The sequence below is a fragment of the Papio anubis genome, chromosome 6 (assembly GCF_008728515.1).
Source record: "Papio anubis isolate 15944 chromosome 6, Panubis1.0, whole genome shotgun sequence".
In the NCBI taxonomy this organism is placed as follows: Eukaryota; Metazoa; Chordata; class Mammalia; order Primates; family Cercopithecidae; genus Papio; species Papio anubis.
The window spans coordinates 147,531,121-147,545,139 of record NC_044981.1 but is presented as its reverse complement, the minus strand read 5'-3'; the positions used below and the strand labels follow the sequence as shown (position 1 = coordinate 147,545,139).

The following is a 14,019-nucleotide window of genomic DNA, read 5'->3' as shown; positions in this document are numbered from 1 at the left end:
CTCAAGAAGATTTGTGTAACTTTCTCCCCTGTATGAAGAAAAGATCCTCCCATTCATCATTAGCGGTTGATCAGAAGTGCTGTTTTAACAACATTTCCGATGATGAATGAGTATATCCTTCTTTCATATTAAAACAAATCTTTAAAAAACCACCTTCTTGAATCATGAAAGAAATTTTTCAATGCAGTTTAATCATGTAGGATGGAAGTGAGATCAGCAGAGGAAGCCTGTGTATGGAAGGAGGTGGCCCTCTCTGCTGTCTCAATTTCACCATTCTATGATTAGCAGAGGAAAGGCTAAATCCCAGCTCTGTAGTAGACGAACACGTTAATAATGCTAATCTTAAATGTATATCTCTGTGTCATATATATTAGGAAACAAGACGGAGACATTAAGCCCCAGTTAATAATCTTCATATGAAAGAATACTCCCAGGAAACATCACACGCTCATTCCACTTTACAACTATTTAGCTCACAGGTACTGCAATTGCTGTTAAATCCTTTTTGACTTATTTAAGCTTCAGGGCAGTATGCAAAAAAATGCATTTTTTTTAAAAGCTGGGACTTGATCATGATTAGTTCTTTTATTACATGATTGAGGAAGGATAAATGGCTGGCCACAGAATGCTACTTAATGACTCTGAACATTTTACACAGTCTGCATAAATGTCATTTTGAAATAGCTGTAACAATAGTGCTTCACTCACTAGCTTAGGCCTTTAAAGCATTTCCATTAAACATCTCATTCTAAAAGAAAAAAAGTCAAGTTATTTTAAATCTTACTAGGCTACAATTAAGATGATGATTTCTTCTCAGTGCAAAATATTGGCTGGAGTTTAGGGGTAAATTAAAACATAGACATGAGTTTCTCAATACTTCCATCTCTTTTTAAAATCTGTTTTTTGTTTGGAAAAGAATTTATCAAGGTTTAACAGGCATATCGTGTGTAAAATGTGGTTGTTATGCCAACAAATGTTGATGTTTAGAGTTAGAATTTTATCACTTCAGATGCACTAATATGGCAATAATAGAAAATTCTAACAGTAATCACCCTTCATTTGCAAGGGAATATGTCTCAAGACTCCTGGGGAATGCCTGAAACTGAGAATATTACCAAACCCTATATGCGTTATTTTTTTCTTGTACATCCATACGTATAATAAAGTATAATTTATGAATTAGGCACAGTAAGAGATTAACAAAAATAACATATAAAATAGAGCAATTACAGCAATATATTGTAATGAGTTTTGTGAATGTACTCTCTCTCAAAATATATTATTGTACTGTACTCACCCTGTTTCTTGTGATAATGTGAAATGATAAAATTTCTATGAGATGAAGTGAGGTGAATGATGTAAGCATTATAACGTAGTGTTAGGTTACTATTGACCTTGAACATAAGTACTGCTGTACTATAGCAATCAATCTGATAACTAAGATGGCTACTAAGCACTCATGGGCAGGGTTCGCATATACAACATGGATATGCTAGACAAAGAGAGGGTTGTCTCAGAATGGCATGCAATGTAAAACATAAATTATTTATTTTTGAAATTTTTTATTTAATATTTTTGGACTATGGTTGACCACAGAGAAGTGGAAAGTGAAACTGTGGATAAGGGGGGACTACTATGCTGGCTTAATGTAGAAGTTGGCATACTTCTCCTGCAAAGAGCCAGAGAGTAAATATAAGCTTTGCAATCCATAACTACCGTATCTGTCACAACTACTCAATTATGCCATTCATAACTATCAACTCTGTTATTGTAGTGCAAGGAGCTATCATGCAATACATAAATAAATGTGGTGACTGTGCTCCAATAAAACTTTATTAACAAAAATGGGTGGTAGGTTGGATTTGGCCTGCAGATTGTTGTTTGTCACCCCATGATTTAATCCACAAGGACATATACTGTTTATTCAAAGCGAAATTTAGAGGCTGGCAGTCAGGGTTGATTCAACAACTTTAAGAGTTTAAGGAGTGGGTCTTATTCCTTCTGCTACTCTAGGCCTACTTCACATAATTCCAAGATGGCAGCTATAGCTCCAAATACTTGGTCTACTTCTAAACAAGAAGCGTGAGTGTTTTCAGGGCAATGAGAATGAGCTTCCTCACATGCTTCCCTTCTTTGATAAGGAGAAAAAAACCAAAAAACTTCACAGAAGATTCTTGTACTTCTCCTTTTATCTCAGTCAGTTCTGGTCATATGCCTACTCCTAGGCCAATCATTGCCAAAAGTGAATGGAGTTTGCATAATTAAATGAAAGCAGTTTATTCTTTGGGGCTGATCTCATTGCCATTGAAAAAGATGGCAGTTATGATACATAGATGAAGACAGAATGGCCTGTTGTGTAATCAATCAATACTATGCCACACAAACAATACCGATATTTTCCTTGTTTTGGTTTAATTGGTTAAAGTATGATATATTTAAAATGTTTCAGATTTTATTTTGGTTCATGTGTAGAATCATTAAAAATGACCCCATAGCTACCCTTTGGGTCTTTTGACCTCTCCATTAAAGTTCTATGCCTGGTCTTAGGCTGCACAGACTTTAAGCAGATAATTTTATTTTGCTGGTAATTTATCCATCTGAAAATCTGCAGGGAAATGTATTACTATAGATCTGATAAATGGAATTTTAAAAAAAGCCTACACTTTTTAGAGCTATATTCTCAAAACAAATTCTCTAAGCTTAAACAAATATAAATTGGAAAATCTAAGTACAGAGACTGAATTCTGGTCCCAAGAAAAGTCACAGTTGAAGATGTTTATCAGCCCTATGGCACTATAAGTTGTGTCCCTACAGGAGTGTGGTTGTATATGACAGTCAGCAGAGTGGAATCCAGGGGACCAATTATGACATATAGTCTCCAGTAAGGGAAGCTTATCTAAAAGAAGTGAAGTCATGTACCCAGGAGTAGTCAAAACAAACTCTTTACTGTTAAAATGATTGTTTCTTCTAAACAGGACATGACACCTTAGTTGAGTTTATTCCTCAACTTATGCTTGTATTGCCACAAGAAGAGTCTATAATTAATATTGAAGGAATTATTTCATCTAAAACCCTACAAAAAGTTGGACCACAAAGTAAACCAGACAAGAGAGGAGAAGTGGTCTACATGTTTTGCTGAGAATGTGACCTGGCATTGGAAGTCCAAAGACTCTAAAGTGCATGGAAACACTAGAATCTCAGAAACTTCAATTCATGGGCAAAAATGCTAGCTGTGCCTGTCAAAGATAGTGATGCACAGGAGAGGCAAGGTTGGGGCATGAGGTGACTGCAGTACTCAATTAAACTGCTTGCTGGACAATAGAGGAAATAGTTCCCAGTGGATTGCAGGCCACTGGAAGAAATAGCAAGACACAACTTCATGGCTGTTTTAGACCTTGACAGCAGAAATAAACCTGGAGCAGAAGAGAACAGAAATGTGTAAGTCTCATAAAACTAATTTGTGAGTACATATGTGGCATTTCCTAAGAACTCTGAAAAAAGGTGGGAGGCTCTATAGGAATTGACATTGATACCAAAATGCTGCTTTTCAAAGTTAATTAAATAGGATAATGTGTTTAGAACAAGCACAATTTGTCAGCACAAATGGAGCTTAAAAAAGAGAGATTTTCCCGTTCATCCCCTTTTTGCCTTCTAATGATCTGCTTATATAATTCCAACATGACTGGTTAAAACCATTTTCAAATAAGTCAAATTATTAATTACTTTTGATATATGCAACCCAGAATAGAGAGTTTTCCAACTATTAAATCTTATCCCAACATAGTCTTGAGGGAGACTGAAACATCTTTCTTCCCAAAAATATTTTGACCTGATCTTGTCAGTAGCTGGAATTATCAAGCCTATCCACAAATACTAACTTCTGCATCCTTTAGTTGCAAAGGCCTGCATGGTCTGGTCATTCTTATCTTATTACAAACCCCACTGGGCTGAGGCACTGAAGACCTGTGTTAAAATGCAAAAGCTATCAGGAAAAGATAAGACATTAAGCAATTACATGCGATTGGAACCTTAATTCATCAGATTAGTCTCAATCACTTAGAAAGACCCTTGAGAGAACCAAGCATGGGTAAATAACAAATGAATTTTGATGGGGTAGTAAATAGATAATCTATATCTAAGAAAACAAATAGGAATGAAGCATTTCATCTCTGAGAAATGAAGTTTATAGAATTGGCAGAAAATATACTTCTGTGTCATTGATCTTTCTGGTTTTGACTATTTCTACCTATATTTAACCAGAAATTCTAGTAATGTCTTTCTTATTTTCTAACATGTGTATTTCTACCTATATTTGCGCAGAAATTACAGTAACTTCTTTCTTATTTTCTAACATACATGTGCACACATGTATGCCCACGGTTAGGCCAGAGTATGCTATTGAAACATTTCGTTTTAAGAAATGAGGAAACTGGAGGGCAATTCAACTTAGAGTTTTTCTAGTTGTAATATAATAGCTGTTATTTACTGAATGCTTAGAAAGTAATGGACTTTGCAATAAATGGTTTAAGTGAAAGAGCCAGAATTTTTACATTTGTCTGTCTAATTTTAAGGAGGAGGATTTTTTTAAACTTACCCAATTTTTATAGTTGGGAAGAGAAACAAGAATCAGAAAATCTGAAAGCCTTTGCATCTTGCATTCCTGCTGGAATTGAGTAATAGCACTTTACTTAGAAAGGCAAAGATTCTCCTGTTTGCCACACTTAGCTGGCTGCCTTCATTTAGGTCACTTGCTTCCACTAGAGGCAGAAACATGTCAATTTGCATAATATGCAGTCCTGCTATACTGCCTCATACTAACTTATGATACAAAACTCATGGTCTATGTTAATTTAAAACACCATAAGCTTACAAATGAATAACATTAAAAAAAATTCAAAAGCATTATCAGAAGATAAACAACATGACTCTAGTCTATTATTATAATTTCTTGGGAAGTAAAACCTATATAAGGGTAGTGAAGTTATTCTCAAGTATTAGTACTAAAAAATTTTTTTTAAAGAAGCATAAAAAACAGCAAAGTTATATCAAGATAAGTAATTTTATCACCCAGTATCATTTCATAGACATTAGTAGTCTATAAAATTGCATCAAGTTTTATAAAGATATCAGAACTAAGAATTCTTCACAACATATTGCTGCCCACTTATAAATTTTTGCGATATCCAGAATTACTAAAGTTCGTTTTAAAATATGCATGTTTTAAAATTGCATATATGTTAAAATTTTAAAACAAAATATTCTATGTCCAATATATGTTTAAACTGATAAACTTTTGGTATACAACAAGAGCAAAATCATTAAGTCATACTATTAGAAAAAAAGAAATTCTAATCAGAAGTACACAGAGTAATACAGCAGTCAAATTCCAGTTCTTAAGGGAGATTATTTGCTAACAATAAATGATAGTATTGTGTGTCAATAGGCATCGGGATGGTTTCACAGCATGAAAACAAGCTGTTAAGTCACTTCAATAAGGGATAAAAACCAAACCAACTAGCTATCTGCCATCAGTTATTCAAATTAATCTATTGATTAAATTTTTCACTGTTTCCAACAGTTGCTTTGATATATTGTAGTCAAACTATAGTTTCTTCAGTGGCATCTGGCTGAAGCTTCTCCCCATCATAAGTATGAGCCCAAAAACCAACACAAAATTTATCAGAGAAGAAATGACCAAAGAAGTTTCTGGCAGGTTCCTCAAAGACCAATTAATATTTAGTAAAAGAAGTAATGAATTTTACTTGAGACTGCTCTATCACACATATCATTCATTCATCCATTTGCTTATGTATTTATATAAAAATTATTGAGCACTTATTATGCTCCATTTCTGTGGTCCTCTCCCTCTTGGAGCTTATAGCCTGATGGAGAGAATAATATTAACCAAAGAAATAAAGCATAAATGAAATTCTTACAAGCACCAAGAAACAAAATGACATTGAAAATGTACATAGGATATCCTATCTGTACTGGGAATTCTGAGAAGTCTCCTACGAGGAAATTACATTTGAGATCAAATCTGATGGATAAGTAGGCTTTCTTGTCCCACCGAGGTTCATTCACACTAATAACTCCAATTTCACTTGCTATAACCCTCAGTGGAATAATGGAGATCCTCTAGTCTGTACTACCCTAAAGTTTCACTGAGTCATTTCTAGAACTCCCAGTAGTGTCTTAACTGAGTTATTTATGAATTCCTGTTTTCTGCTCTGACAAGCTGCACTGACATCCTTGCCAGAGAATAAAACCTTGAGAGAGGCAACTCCTCAAGCAGATCTTTCTGAGAGAACATTTGATTCTATAAATGTTATATACCAATTGATTAGAAATGCAGTGTCAGCCCTACCAGCACCTTTCCATGTACCTGATGACCTATGGATCCTCTAATATGGCCTGTGTCTCTCTGATCTCAGACACAGATCTAGTGTGTTGGACCAGGGACAAGTGACAATTATCTGAGGTCACATGTGCTGTCTTCCACATTCTCTTTTTTATTCTTCCCACACCATGCCAGTTACCCAAAGAAACCTCTCTTTTCTCCCTCTGCCTAAAGTCTTCTGCTGCCCAAGGCCTGCTTCTCAAGAGACAAGCCAGAGTAGAGAACTAGCATATTTATATATACACATAAATGAACCATATATATGAAGCATATATATATTTGCTTCTGATATATATATGCTTCAGATATATATATCTGAAACACCTAAGAAAAAAAGAGCTATGTGTACTTTTCTGCTAATTAGCTAAGAGTACACAGTATTTCTTTAATTTATATATATATATGAAGCATAATATATATGTATGCTTTATATATATATTTCAGATATAATATCAACTCAAAAAGAACATGGTTTGTCTATTATACTTGAATTAATTACTGAATGTGAACATCCATTTAACCAACATTTTTCTTAATTAGATATTGTATCTAACCCACATTTCTCATTTCCATAGGTGACTCAATATTCTTTCCTGCTGGAATGGAGTCTTTTTAAATTTTCTGGCACACATTTGTGTTTTTATATCACCTGTGGCATAGTTGAGAGATAGCCAAGCCCAATGTGCAGGAGTCCATTGGTTGTTGACTGGTCATTAACCACATAGGGGACCATGAACCACATTTATGTAAAAGGGAACAGTGCTACAATGCCAAATGTAGTGAACTGATAATAATTTTCTTAAATATCAAATTCCCGCCTCCCAAGTGATGGTCTAAACTGAAAAATTCCTAAAATACGTAAAGGTTCAGAATTATAGTATTTGCATCTGAAGAAATCCTCTGCATTAACAAAATAACTTAAATCAGTATTTTATATTACTCTCATCTTTATTTTCACTATTCAACTGAAGATTTGCTGATTTATCTGATTAATAAGAAAGTCTAAGTCATCGCAAAAGATTTTTAAAAAGATATTGCTTAATTACACTGTCCAACAGAAAGACATTTCCAAAATCCCCCCAGAAAAGATATAACATAAAGATAAACTGAAGACGCATATTTCTCATCATTAAGAAATTACTGTATGACTGACTGTAACTTGAAGTATCATGAAACAATGACAGATTAATCCCACCAAAACTGCAAGAAACTATGAAGTTGCCAGAAATATCAAGTAAAAATATAATTTTTATCCAAATACTTGAATATTATATTTCAAATGAAATATTTAAGAAATAAAATAATGGTATTTAAGGTAGATGGCAATAAACCTGAAGAACATTATATAATGAATGATGGCACTTAGGCAAGAAACAAAATCACCCATGGTCAGCGTAACTTTTCTGTCTTAGCATTTGAAAAAAAATCTGAGTTCTATTTTCCAAATAAATATTTCCATTAATAAACCTACAGATCTTAATGCCTCTGGTGGGAAAAAAAGAGCTATGTGTACTTTTCTGCTAATTAGCTAAGAGTACATAGTATTTCTTGAACTAATATTATGAATTTAAAATTTTTGTTTAATGAATATTTGATTTCTTTCCTTTCCAAACATGGAAAGAGTAGCATCAAAGAATGTTTTCTGTGTTGCTCAAAATTTAAATCAGTAACAAGAACATATTTACTGTGTGACTAAAGAGCAAGATGAAACAGATTATATATTAAAAAATACCAAAAGTGAAAAAAAACTTTCTATTTTATTTGACACAAGATGACTCTTGATTTATAAATTTCTAGACACCAGTCAATCACTAAACAGTTGGGTTTTGCCTAACATAAGACAAGCAAATTATTTTCTAATTTATTTTTGTATAGACACAACCCATACAAACCTTTTCTTGACCCTATCAAAGAGCTGAGGACCCAGAGCAACTACATAGCTCAAAATCGAAGGAAAACAGATGTCTGCAAGAACAGATAGGACAAAAGCACTGGTTCACGTAAAGCAGTGCCCAGGAGTAAAAGACACAAGTCATCATAGATGTAAATAAAAACAATGCATTTAAAAATTTTATGAGGGGGCGGAGCAAGACGGCCGAATAGGAACAGCTCCAGTCTCCAGCTCCCAGCGCAAACGACACAGAAGACAGGTGATTTCTGCATTATCAACTGAGGTACTGGGTGCATCTCACTGGGGAGTGCCGGACAATAGGTGCTGGTCAGCTGTTGCACCCCGACCAGGGAGAGCTGAAGCAGGGCGAGGCATCGCCTCACCTGGGAAGCGCAAGGGGGAAGGGAATCCCTTTTCCTAGCCAGGGAAACAGATACACACAACACCTGGAAAATCAGGTAACTCCCACCCCAATACTGCGCTTTAAGCAAATGGGTACACCAGGAGATTATATCCCACACCTGGCCGGGAGGGTCCCACGCCCACAGAGCCTTCCTCATTGCTAGCACAGCAGTCTGCGATCTAACTGCAAGGCAGCAGCGAGGCTGGGGGAGGGGCGCCCGCCATTGGTGAGGCTTAAGTAGGTAAACAAAGCCCTGGGAAGATGGAACTGGGTGGACCTCACAGCAGCTCAAGGAGGCCTGCCAGTCTCTGTAGACTCCACCTCTGGGGACAGGGCACAGCTAAACAACAACAACAACAACAACAAAAAAAGCAGCAGAAATATCTGCAGATGCAAGCAACTCTGTCTGACAGCTTTGAAGAGAGCGGTGGATCTCCCAACATGGAGGTTGAGATCTGATAAAGGACAGACTGCCTGCTCAAGTGGGTCCCTGATCCCTGAGTAGCCTAACTGGGAGACATCCTTCACTAGGGACAGACCGACACCCTACACCTCACACGGTGGAGTACACCCCTGAGAGGAAACTTCCAAAGCAAGAATCAGACAGGTACACTCACTGCTCAGCAGTATTCTATCTTCTGCAGCCTCTGCTGCTGACACCCAGGCAAACAGGGTCTGGAGTGGACCTCAAGCAATCTCCAACAGACCTACAGCTGAGGGTCCTGACTGTTAGAAGGAAAACTAACAAACAGGAAGGACACTCACACCAAAACCCCATCAGTATGTCACCATCATCAAAGACCAGAGGCAGATAAAACCACAAAGATGGGGAAAAAGCAGGGCAGAAAAGCTGGAAATTCAAAAAATAAGAGCGCATCGCGCCCTGCAAAGGAACGCAGCTCATCGCCAGCAACGAATAAAGCTGGATGGAGGATGACTTTGATGAGATGAGAGAAGAAGGCTTCAGTCCATCAAACTTCTCAGAGATAAAGGAGGAATTACATACCCAGTGCAAAGAAACTAAAAATTTTGAAAAAAGAGTGGAAGAATTGATAACCAGAATAATTAATGCAGAGAAGGCCATAAACAAATGGACAGAGATGAAAACCATGACACGAGAAATACGTGACAAATGCACAAGCTTCAGTAACCGACTCGATCAACTGGAAGAAAGAGTATCAGCGATTGAGGATCAAATGAATGAAATGAAGCGAGAAGAGAAATCTAAAGAAAAAAGAAGAAAAAGAAATGAACAAAGCCTGCAAGAAGTATGGGATTATGTAAAAAGACCAAATCTACGTCTGATTGGGGTGCCTGAAAGTGAGGCGGAAAATGGAACCAAGTTGGAAAACACTCTTCAGGATATCATCCAGGAGAACTGCCCCAACCTAGTAGCGCAGGCCAACATTCAAATTCAGGAAATACAGAGAATGTCACAAAGATACTCCTCGAGAAGAGCAACTCCAAGACATACAATTGCCAGATTCACCAAAGTTGAAATGAAGGAAAAAATCTTAAGGGCAGCCAGAGAGAAAGGTCGGGTTACCCACAAAGGGAAGCCCATCAGACCAACAGCAGATCTCTTGGCAGAAACTCTACAAGCCAGAAGAGAGTGGGGGCCAATATTCAACATTCATAAAGAAAAGAATTTTCAACCTAGGATTTCATATCCAGCCAAACTAAGTTCCATAAGTGAAGGAGAAATAAAATCCTTTACAGATAAGCAAATGCTTAGAGATTTTGTCACCACCAGGCCTGCCTTACAAGAGACCCTGAAGGAAGCACTAAACATGGAAAGGAACAACGGGTACCAGCCATTGCAAAAACATGCCAAAATGTAAAGACCATCGAGGCTAGGAAGAAACTGCATCAACTAACGAGCAAAATAACCAGTTAATATCATAATGGCAAGATCAAGTTCACACACAACAATATTAACCTTAAATGTAAATGGACTAAATGCTCCAATTAAAAGACACAGACTGGCAAACTGGATAAAGAGTCAAAACCCATCAGTCTGCTGTATTCAGGAGACCCATCTCACATGCAGAGACATACATAGGCTCAAAATAAAGGGATGGAGGAAGATCTACCAAGCAAATGTAGAACAAAAAGAAGCAGGGGTTGCAATCCTAGTCTCTGATAAAACAGACTTTAAACCATCAAAGATCAAAAGACACAAAGAAGGCCATTACATAATGATAAAGGGATCAATTCAACAAGAAGAGCTAACTATCCTAAATATATATGCACCCAATACAGGAGCACCCAGATTCATAAAGCAAGTCCTTAGATACTTACAAAGAGACTTAGACTCCCATACAATAATAATGGGAGACTTCAACACCCCACTGTCAACATTAGACAGATCAACGAGACAGAAAGTTAACAAGGATATCCAGGAATTGAACTCAGCTCTGCAGCAAGTAGACCTAATAGACATCTACAGAACTCTCCACTCCAAATCAACAGAATATACATTCTTCTCAGCACCACATCACATTTATTCCAAAATTGACCACATAGTTGGAAGTAAAGCACTCCTCAGCAAATGGAAAAGAACAGAAATTATAACAAACTGTCTCTCAGACCACAGTACAATCAAACTAGAACTCAGGACTAAGAAACTCAATCAAAACCGCTCAACTACATGGAAACTGAATAACCTGCTCCTGAATGACTACTGGGTACATAACGAAATGAAGGCAGAAATAAAGATGTTCTTTGAAACCAATGAGAACAAAGATAAAACATACCAGAATCTCTGGGACACATTTAAAGCAGTGTGTAGAGGGAAATTTATAGCACTAAATGCCCACAAGAGAAAGCAGGAAAGATCTAAAATTGACACTCTAACATCACAATTAAAAGAACTAGAGAAGCAAGAGCAAACACATTCAAAAGCTAGCAGAAGGCAAGAAATAACTAAGATCAGAGCAGAACTGAAAGAGATAGAGACATAAAAAACCATCCAAAAATCCGTGAATCCAGGAGTTGGTTTTTTGAAAAGACCAACAAAATTGATAGACTGCTAGCAAGACTAATAAAGAAGAGAAGAGAGAAGAATCAAATAGACACAATAAAAAATGATAAAGGGGATATCACCACCAACCCCACAGAAATACAAACTACCATCAGAGAATACTATAAACACCTCTACGCTAATAAACTAGAAAATCTAGAAGAAATGGATAATTTCCTGGACACTTACACTCTCCCAAGACTAAACCAGGAAGAAGCTGAATCCCTGAATAGACCAATAGCAGGCTCTGAAATTGAGGCAATAATTAATAGCCTACCAACCAAAAAAAGTCCAGGACCAGATGGATTCACAGCTGAATTCCACCAGAGGTACAAGGAGGAGCTGGTACCATTCCTTCTGAAACTATTCCAATCAATAGAAAAAGAGGGAATCCTCTCTAACTCATTTTATGAGGCCAACATCATCCTGATACCAAAGCCTGGCAGAGACACAACAAAAAAAGAGAATTATAGACCAATATCCATGATCAACATTGATGCAAAAATCCTCAGTAAAATACTGGCAAACCGGATCCAGCAGCACATCAAAAAGCTTATCCACCATGATCAAGTGGGCTTCATCCCTGGGATGCAAGGCTGGTTCAACATACACAAATCAATAAATGTAACCCAGCATATAAACAGAACCAAAGACAAAAACCACATGATTATCTCAATAGAGACGGAAAAGGCCTTTGACAAAATTCAACAGCCCTTCATACTAAAAACTCTCAATAAATTCGGTATTGATGGAACGCATCTCAAAATCATAAGAGCTATTTATGACAAACCTACAGCCAATATCATACTGAATGGGCAAAAACTGGAAAAATTCCCTTTGAAAACTGACACAAGACAGGGATGCCCTCTCTCACCACTCCTATTCAACATAGTGTTGGAAGTTCTGGCTAGGGCAATCAGGCAAGAGAAAGAAATCAAGGGTATTCAGTTAGGAAAAGAAGAAGTCAAATTGTCCCTGTTTGCAGACGACATGATTGTATATTTAGAAAACCCCATTGTCTCAGCCCAAAATCTCCTTAAGCTGATAAGCAACTTCAGCAAAGTCTCAGGATACAAAATTAATTGCAAAAATCACAAGCATTCTTATACACCAATACCAGACAAACAGAGAGCCAAATCATGAATGAACTTCCATTCACAATTGCTTCAAAGAGAATCAAATACCTAGGAATCCAACTTACAAGGCATGTAAAGGACCTCTTCAAGGAAAACTACAAACCACTGCTCAGTGAAATCAAAGAGGACACAAACAAATGGAAGAACATACCATACTCATGGATAGGAAGAATCAATATCGTGAAAATGGTCATACTGCCCAAGGTAATTTATAGATTCAATGCCATCCCCATCAAGCTACCAATGAGTTTCTTCACAGAATTGGAAAAAACTGCTTTAAAGTTCATATGGAACCAAAAAAGAGCCCGCATCTCCAAGATAATCTTAAGTCAAAAGAACAAAGCTAGAGGCATCACGCTACCTGACTTCAAACTATACTACAAGGCTACAGTCACCAAAACAGCATGGTACTGGTACCAAAACAGAGATATAGACCAATGGAACAGAACAGAGTCCTCAGAAATAATACCACACATCTACAGCCATCTGATCTTTGAGAAACCTGAAAAAAACAAGAAATGGGGAAAGGATTCCCTATTTAATAAATGGTGCTGGGATAATTGGCTAGCCATAGGTAGAAAGCTGAAACTGGATCCTTTCCTTACTCCTTATACGAAAATTAATTCAAGATGGATTAGAGACTTAAATGTTAGACCTAATATCATAAAAACTCTAGAAGAAAACCTAGGTAATACCATTCAGGACATAGGCATGGGCAAGGACTTCATGTCTAAAACACCAAAAGCAATGGCAACAAAAGCCAAAATTGACAAATGGGATCTAATTAAACTAAAGAGCTTCTGCACAGCAAAAGAAACTACCATCAGAGTGAACAGGCAACCTACAGAATGGGAGAAAATTTTTGCAATCTGCTCATCAGACAAAGGGCTAATATCCAGAACCTACAAAGAACTCCAACAAATTTACAAGAAAAAATCAAACCACCCCATCAAAAAGTGGGCAAAGGATATGAACAGATAGTTCTCAAAAGAGGACATTCATACAGCCAACAGACACATGAAAAAATGCTCATCATCACTGGCCATCAGAGAAATGCAAATCAAAACCACAATGAGATACCATCTCACACCAGTTAGAATGGCAATCATTAAAAAGTCAGGAAACAACAGGTGCTGGAGAGGATGTGGAGAAATAGGAACACTTTTA

At 36.8% G+C, this 14,019-nt stretch overlaps 1 long non-coding RNA gene across 1 annotated transcript in view; it reads left to right on the top strand.

Moving 5' to 3' along the window:
• The first annotated feature begins 3,363 nt into the window (after positions 1–3,363).
• LOC103884093 overlaps positions 3,364–14,019 on the top strand; it is a 50,396-nt gene continuing 39,740 nt past the window's right edge. The window contains exon 1 of the long non-coding RNA XR_004184434.1: positions 3,364–3,438. This is a non-coding gene — a long non-coding RNA (uncharacterized LOC103884093). The remainder of the gene's footprint in view (positions 3,439–14,019) is intronic.